Source organism: Lynx canadensis, chromosome C2, assembly GCF_007474595.2.
Source record: "Lynx canadensis isolate LIC74 chromosome C2, mLynCan4.pri.v2, whole genome shotgun sequence".
Taxonomy (NCBI): Eukaryota; Metazoa; Chordata; class Mammalia; order Carnivora; family Felidae; genus Lynx; species Lynx canadensis.
In genome coordinates, this window is record NC_044311.2 from 8,238,468 (window position 1) to 8,247,186 (window position 8,719).

Below are 8,719 nucleotides of genomic sequence, written 5' to 3' on the forward strand. Positions count from 1 at the left end.
TAAATGGTCCAGGAAAACCCGACCGAGGCACCCTGGGCTGTAAGACCCCAATCGTGGAGAAGATGAAAATGGCAGAGACCTCCATCCCTATGCTCTGATTCTGTGCTTTAAGGATACATTCTCGAGTCCCTTTTCCTCCAGCCCCCTTTGATCCCACCTTGAAGCTCCCAACCTGGTCTCTGGTGCATCTTCAACTCATTTGCTGTCAAGCTCAGCACATTCCTTCCCCTGTTACCCTTTGCTCTCAGGCTTATAAACCTGAGGTTCCTGCCTCCCCCTGCCCCCAGGGGCTGGCCTGTTGGGCCCACCTCCTTCCCACCAAGCCTTCTGCCTAGGGGAGGGGGATGGGATGCCCAGAGAGATGAGCCGACTTGCCTAGAGTGGCCAAGTTAGCCCCTGGTGCACAGCGATTTTGATCCTGTGTGATTCCCAGTAGTTGCAAGGCCACTGTTTTCAGGCATCTTCTGGTTGGCCTTCTTCTTACCCAAATTAGCCCCCTCTAGGAGGGCTTGGCCCCTTTCCCAGAGTCAACTGAATGGCAAGGGGAAAAACAAAGTCTTAGCTACTGATGGGCACATCTCTTTCACCAGGGGAGGAAGAAAATGGCAGAGGGATTGCGTGTTGCCATATGGGTTGGCAAGAATAGCTCTGATATTTCTATTGTAATCATGCTGTCTGGCAAGCAGCACCCCCGTCCCCCCCGCCAAGCCTCCGTTGCCTCTTCTGTAGAATTGGGATTGTGATACCTTCTTCCTTGGCTTGCTGTGAAGACTACAGAGAATGGCATGTGGGAAAGGGCTTTGGAAAGAGGAAGGCCTTCCAAATGGAAGAAATTTCTTTATTATTGTACCTTTCTGATGGCTGTGGAGGTGTAATTTCCATAAGGCTGAACATCAACCTCAGAGGGAGCCTGGCATGGAGGGCGGAACGTGCCTGCAGGGAATCTCACCCTGCCAAGAGGGAGCCATGCCCTCCAGATGCCCGTGACCAATGGGGACAGGAGTCGGTATAAATGCCCCAGTCTTTCACTTTTCCAGAGGGATGATTCTGAGGCACATCTTTCGTATCCCAGAGGGTCCCCAGCATGATTGAACCCCAGTACTGCTCACGAGTGCACCCTTCATTGGCTTTTCTCCTTTCCCCGTGTTGCCTTCCCATTTTCCTCTCACCCTTACTTTCTGGGGCTCCCCTCCCAAATAAACTACCCATACCCTGGTCTCTGTTTCAGGGATTGGTTTCGAGGGAGCCCAATCTAAAACATGCAGCACTGGGCAGCAGTAGGAAGAGGGCTAGCAGATGTCAAGGATCAGAGAAGGTGAAGGCCTCCCATTGCTGGGAAGCTGATAGGAGGCAGGGAATAGAGGTCCTTGCTGATCGGCCCGGGGAAGGAGGCAGGGCCCTTGGAAGGTTGCCTGTGCTCTGTTGGCCTGACCCCAAATGGAGCCTAAGGCTTCCAGCCCTGGGCTAATTTGTCCTCAGAGAGTTCTCTGCCCAAACCCAGCTGGTGTGGGGACAGAGCACACAGGTGTTCTGTGCCAGGGCAAAGGCTTGACATCTCAATTCCGTGCATACCCCACTGAGCATTTGGGGCAGAATCTGCTGGGAATATGTACCCCAAAGCAGCGTGACAAAACTAAACAACAAAAGCATACCAACAGGGGCGGGGGAGCAGGAAACTTAGGAATGAACTTACTATGTGAACTTGGATACATTGAACTTTTCTGGGTCCCTGTTTCCCATCTGTAAAATCAAAGGAGGGAGGGGACTGAAAGATCTCCATGCGTTGTCCCAACCCTGAAATTCCTATCTGACTTTTCTTCGCTGACCCTAGAACTAGATATACCTGACGGGGATAAGTCAAGGCAGATTGGGGGTTAGCTCACGGCTCGTCCACACCATCTCTGGAGCATTACATTTTTACAGTTTCCCACCAGACCTGAGCCCCCTGCAAGGCTCTTCTCCTGTGGGGGGTCCTGTCCTGGACTTCTCCCCATCAAAGTCCTGTACCCCTCCATTAAGCTGGGATGCCACATCATGGAGCACTCTCAAACTGGACTTTGTTCCTTAACTTCTCTCTCCTACTCCACTTTGGAGGTTTATAGGTTTCTGGCCCTAAGTCAGGCTCAAGTTGGGGAAAGGGGAGAAACTTTAAAGTTTTGCCATTGAGTTGGACTGGACTTTCTTAACACTTAAATGTAAGATAAGGTACGGGCAAGGCCACACTCCCTCCGGAGGCTCTGAGGGAGCCCCTTCCTGGCATCTTCCAGCTTCAAGTGGCTCCAGGATTTCCTAGACTTGTGGCCACATCCCTCCAGTCTCTGCCTCCATTTCCACATGGTCTTTTCCTCTGTGTCTTCACATGTCTTTCTTCTCTGTATCTGGGTCTCCTCCTCTTCTGACTCTTATAAGGAGACCTGCCACTGGACTTAGGGCTCACGTGGGTAACCCTGGATGATCTCATCTGGCTATTCCTAACTTACTTACAGCTGCAAAGACCCTTTTTTATTATAATTTTTTAATGTCTATTGATTTTTGAGAGATAGAGAGAGACAAAGTGCGAACAGGGGAGGAGCAGAGAGAGAGGGAGACACAGAATCCGAAGCAGGCTCCAGGCTCTGAGCTGTCAGCACAGAGCCCGATATGGGGCTCGAACCCACGAACTGTGAGATCATGACCTGAGCCGAAATTGGAAGCTCAACTGACTGAGCCACCCAGGCACCCCTGCAAAGACCCTTTTTTTAAATAAGCTCACAGTGACAGGTTTCAAGTGGATGTATCTTTTGAGAAGACGCCATTCAACCCATGACTTCTGGGATTTCTCGATGTCCCTGAATGTGAATGGTGGTGCTCATGTGCTTGAGCATGCCTGTGGAGAGACAGGCTCTCTAGGACCCTGGTTCTCTTATTCCCCCAGCCACTTGGGATTGAGAATGACAGCGTGAGGGGAGAATGAATGGGAGCCAGCAGAGTGCAAGACCTAGCAATGGTGCCCAGTCTACAACCCTGGCTCTGACCAAGCATCTCCCCCTCTCTGCGGGGAGTGAAAGAGCTAGGAGGGCAGTGAGTGGAGGAGAGACCTCCTCTCGTGGAGAGCAGGAGGGGGAGGGGTAGCGACGGTCCCAAGAAGGGCGTTTTAGCCCAACATAAGACTTTCATCGCTGGGACTGGCCAGTGTTTTCATCCTTCCGGTCCAGGCCATCTGAAACAGATTACCTCAAAGGGCTGTCACTCCAGGTGGGCACAAAGAGCATCTGCCTGGAGCAAAGGGACCCTGTTCCAAGGACCTGGTCATTGAGAGGGTAGAGGGGAATGAGCATGAAAGCTGAGTTAGTCTGAGAGATTTTTCATCTTGAGGAGCCTCAAGAGAAGAGACAAAGGGAGGGCCAACTTGGTGGGGACATTCCCTCAGCAGAGGGCACCGAAGTATTCCTGGAAGCCCTGGGGACTGTAACACCGGGTGCAGCAGCCCTTAGGGACTCTGTTACTATAGCATTGGCCATGGCTTACCCCAGGTTTCTAAATCGAAGCTGGCAATTATACCATAAGAGCCTGGCTCGTGATGCTCTTTACAAGCGGTGATCTTTCCTCAGCCCCCAAACCAGAGTGAGGGAAAGGTTCTGAAAGGAGGAGAGTTTGAGCTGTACTTAAAAGCAGCAGCCACAAGCCACCCACCAGCCTTAACTGGGCTGCAAGGTCAGGGCACTGGAAGCGGCAGAGGCAGTGTTTCCTCTTGACCAGGGATTCTGCTTTCCAAGGCAGTCGAAGGCATGGGCCTCAGGTAGTCAGTGATTCCGTGAATTTGGAAACCATTTTCAGTAGGAACTGTGCCTCAGTTTCTCTCGAGAAGGGACGGAATTGTTATCTTCTTGGTCTGGAGTGTGAATGTGTTCGGGGACCAGTTGTGTGCTCCCCTGGGCTCGGGGACAGCTGCCACCGGAGCCAAAGGTACCCTTCCCACCACAGTGCCCACCCCCCGAGGGACAGGAGATGGTTCTGGGGCAAGTAGCCGTCATCACAGTCATTTTACAGAAAGGCTGCTGGTTGTGGGGCGCCTGCGTGGCTCATTTGGTTAAGTGTCAGACTCTTGACTTTGGCTCAGGTTATGATCTCACGGTTCGGGAGTTCAGCCCTGTATCGGGTGCTGTGCTGACCCCGTGGAGCCTGCTTGGGATTCTCTCTCGCTCCTTCTCTCTCTGCCCCTCCCATGCTCTCTCTCTTTCTCTCAGTAAATAAATAAATAAATAGATATTTTTTTTTAAAAAAAGGATTGTAGTCGGTTACCCCCGAAGTCAGAGTATGAACAGGATGGGCCCCTTCTCATAGTACAGATACGCCAACATCAGGAAATGAAGAAGCCAACCCAGGATGGTAGTGGACGTGGGAAAGATCTGGAGGAAATGAGGGGGGTTTCCTCCAACCGCTTGGTGAAGGAACGCGGGGGTTCCCTACTGGGACTGCACTGTACTATGGATTATTTGTCATGCGTCTCACAAATGTGGAAGAATGATATTGAAAAAAATGTCAACTGAGGTTTATAGTTTCAGTTACCTCCTTTTTGCCACAGTGGTTCCCTCCTCCCCCACTTCCCATCTTTCAAGGAGCTAGGGTACCATCCTGAGAGAACTCCCCAGAGCCCTAGAGCCCTCAGGGGATGGAGGGGACTCGGCATAGACAGAACACTCAGGGAACACAGCACAAGGGAGAGCAGAGTGTTGAGAGAGGGCTTCTCCCAGGCTTGGGGAGGAAGGGAGCCAGAGGGAAAGAGATGAGAGCACAGGTTCTGATGGTCCTAGAAAGAGGGATGGTCGTTCTGGTGCCTCAGGGGAGCACCTGGGAAGCAGCCAAAGCCAACACGGGCAGATGAGACCCAAGAATGCATGCTATGTTCTGTTTCTTGGGTAGAGCCCTGGGGAGGTGGGAATGGCTATGGGACAGTCCAGCAGAGGGATTCTGTCACCCCCACATGGTGTCGCGGCATAGAAATAGGGAAGAGAAAAGCTGGGCCTGAGGCAGCCAGATGATGGGAACAAGGGACAACTGAGCAGCAATCTGTGCAGCCCGGTGGCCAGGGATGGTAAGGTGGGGATGGCTTAGCTGATTCCGAAGGGGCAGGTGACTTACTGATTCCTTGTTCCATCCTGCTCTGCCCTTGCTATGCCGTGGCCCTGTGGAAGTTCCCAGGAACTTGGGCTTGTTGCATGTTAGTTTGAGTTCCCCGAGAGCAGAGCCTGAGACAAGGATTCATGTGCAAGTAGTTTATTTGGAAGGCGATCCCAGGAAGCAGAAGTGAGTGAGTGGGAGGAATGAGTCAGGGAAGAGCAGCAGCCGATAAAGGGGGCATCGATGATCAGGTTATGCCGCAAGCAGCTGGGGCTCGGTGTCTCAGGGGACCCTCTGAAGAACAGGCCTCAAAATTGTCTTCCCAGAGGACTATTAAAAAACAAAATTTAGGGGCGCCTGGGTGGCGCAGTCGGTTACGCGTCCGACTTCAGCCGGGTCACCATCTCGCGGTCCGCGGGTTCGAGCCCCGCGTCGGGCTCTGGGCTGACGGCTCGGAGCCTGGAGCCTGTTTCCGACTCTGTGTCTCCCTCTCTCTCTGCCCCTCGCCCGTTCGTGCTCTGTCTCTCTGTGTCCCCAAAAAATAAGTAAACGTTGAAAAAAAAAAATTTAAGGGGCGCCTGGGTGGCGCAGTCGGTTAAGCGTCCGACTTCAGCCGGGTCACGATCTCGCGGTCCGTGAGTTCGAGCCCCGCGTCGGGCTCTGGGCTGACGGCTCAGAGCCTGGAGCCTGTTTCCGATTCTGTGTCTCCCTCTCTCTCTGCCCCTCGCCCGTTCGTGCTCTGTCTCTCTCTGTCTCTCGAAAATACATAAACGTTAAAAAATTAAAAAAATAAAAATAAAAAAAATAAAAATCTCGGGGCGCCTGGGTGGCGCAGTCGGCTAAGCGTCCGACTTCAGCCAGGTCACGATCTCGCGGTCCGTGGGTTCGAGCCCCGCGTCGGGCTCTGGGCTGACGGCTCGGAGCCTGGAGCCTGTTTCCGATTCTGTGTCTCCCTCTCTCTCTGCCCCTCCCCCGTTCGTGCTCTGTCTCTCTCTGTCCCAAAAAATAAATAAACGTTGAAAAAAAAAATTAAAAAAAAAATAAAAAACAAAATTTAACCGAGTAAATCTACAGATCTAACTGACTTTATTCATTGATCCGTGAATCGGGTGGCATCCCATCTAGCAACTGGGGGGGGGGGGTCCAAGGAATTGTACAAAATGGAAGATTTTTATAGGAAGGAGGGTGGGGCAAGAAAGTTATTAGCAAAAGAGAAAGATTTTTCCAGGCAAGGTCACTTTCCCTTAGGGGGAAGGGCAGGGGATCTGATCCTACAGATCACCTCATCTTCCTTTGGGGGATGGAGAGGGCCCGTGTGACAGAGGACCTCATTGGCACCAGTCAGAAAATTCCTGAGTGGTTAGGACTTAACATCTCTGGGGGAGGTTGGGACTGTAATTAGATTAGGGATTAAACCCTGGTTTCATGACTTGGCCTAAGTGATGCCATTTTGGGCCCGTGGTTTTCTTTTAACAGGGCGAAGAGGCTTGTTACCTCCCCACTGAGGCAGCAGAGAAGAGAGGCACGGTGACCCGTGCCTGACTTGGGTACTGTCAGTGTGCGTGGACTTATGTGGAGCTGTCCCCAACGACTGCCCGGGGGGACATGGTGCAGAGCATCCGAGGGCCTGCTGCACAACCCTGGGAAGGACAGGGCAAGAAGTTGGCTTGAGTTTAAGTTACCTCCCTGCTGCTGGAATGAGCTCGAAAGAGAAATTAAGTTGAATAATAGAGAACCAAAGAAAGTTATATTTGTTAGACACCTGTGTTTGTAGACTGAGATTCTATATCTGCTTTATATAAAATATTAAGGTTAACTTATGTTAGTCTATATGATGGGAAGAATATAAATTCTGGAGTCAGACTAGCACTGGATTTGAATTCGGGTCCTGTCACTGAGTTGCTGGGTGACTGCGGGTTAATCACATCGTCTCTCTGACCTCCCCTCCTGCATGTGTCAAACCACTTGCCCTAAAGAGTTGTTGAGGGATTCGCAATGATTCATGCGAAAGCCCCATCGTGGGTTTTCAATATGCATTTTTTGGCTAAACTTTAATTTTCTTTATGTGGTGCTGATCTGCTTATTCTTTAAAAAAATTTTTTAATGTTTACTTATTTTAGAGAAAGACAGAGAGAGAGACAGAGTGCCAGCAGGGGAGGGGTGGAGAGAGGGGGAGACACAGAATCCAAAGCAGGCTCCAGGCTCTGAGCTGTCAGCACAGAGCCCCACGTGGGGCTCGAACCCACGAACCGTGACATCATGACCTGAGCCGAAGTGGGACTGGTCCTCTTATCCTTAACAGGTTCCTTTGTTGTTCAAAAAGTTCTTAGCAAAGATGTTTCTCCTGGGTACGGTTCTAAACGGATTTAAAGGAGGGTGAACCCAGATGTCACTGTTCTCCTGGGGTCTGGCACCGTCACACCTGGTGGGGGGTCACTCGGAAGGTGGCCGTCTCCTGCCTCTTTCTGTCCACGCACGGCGCATGTTGGGCGAGGGCTTGTTTTCCAAACTGACCCTTGAGGATTAAGCATTTGACTTTGGTCTTTGTTTGGGGGCTGGAAGCAGCGAGTAAAGGAATTCCCTTCCTTTCTCCTTCCCAAAATCTCTTCCCACATGCTACTGAACCTGAATGTTCTTCAGCTGATTACCACGAGTGGTGAGAAATGCATCTGCATTTGCAAAAGCCAAATAGACTGCAGTTGGGTAGAGCTGCGACCAAGGTCTGATAAACGTGTCGAGGTGGCCGCACTATCTGGTGCACAGCCCTCCTTAAAACCTGGCCGACTCAGTGGAAAGGTTCCCGCAGACAAAACGTCTGCCATCCTTGGAGGGGTGAGCTGGGCGTGTGTCGTAGCTCTCCACAAGGAAACCTAGGTGTGGGTGCTGGAGCAGACAGGCCCGCCCAGCATGGTGGCCTTTGCTGCAGCGGTCGGGTGGCACTGGGTTTGGGGCCACCTAGATGGACATCACGGTACCTGGGCACACTCAGAACTCCCGGCAGCCCCTTCTCCCTCACAACGGAGGCCTCGGGCATGCCATGGAAAGTCCTGGAAGCTCAGCTCCAGAGTCTGGCGAGGCATGACTTCTGACCTTTCTCTGAGCACATTTGATCTCATCTGGTGTCCTCAAATTTCCTTTCCAGCCAGGGTCTGTGTCTCTGATCAGTTCTCTGGTGGGATATCAATTGGGCGTTCACATTTTCTGCTCACCCCTGGATGCCTCCTCTTAACTGGATGACTGAGGCTTCTTGCTTTGAGAGGAGAGTTTGTCCTCTTCCATGAATTGCCATGTGTATCAGGTTTTATTGCATGATAAACAACACGTATCTGTTGTTTTTGCTTATCGATCTGTGGGGCAGTGACGGTGGCTCTGTTTCAGACTGTGGGTCACCGTGGGATTCCTCGCTCTGGTACCAGAAGGAGCATGCCCTTCTCGTAGCAGATGGCTGAGACTCAGGAGGCCAAGCTAGACGAAGCAAGCGCTTTGAAAGTCTCTCTGCTCACTTCACATCCATTCACATGCTACTGGGCAAAGCAGGTCCATGGTCAAGTCCACTGTGGGTGGGATGGAGATGTACATCCTGCCTCTTCCAATGGAGGGCAGTGCAGAGTCACATGCA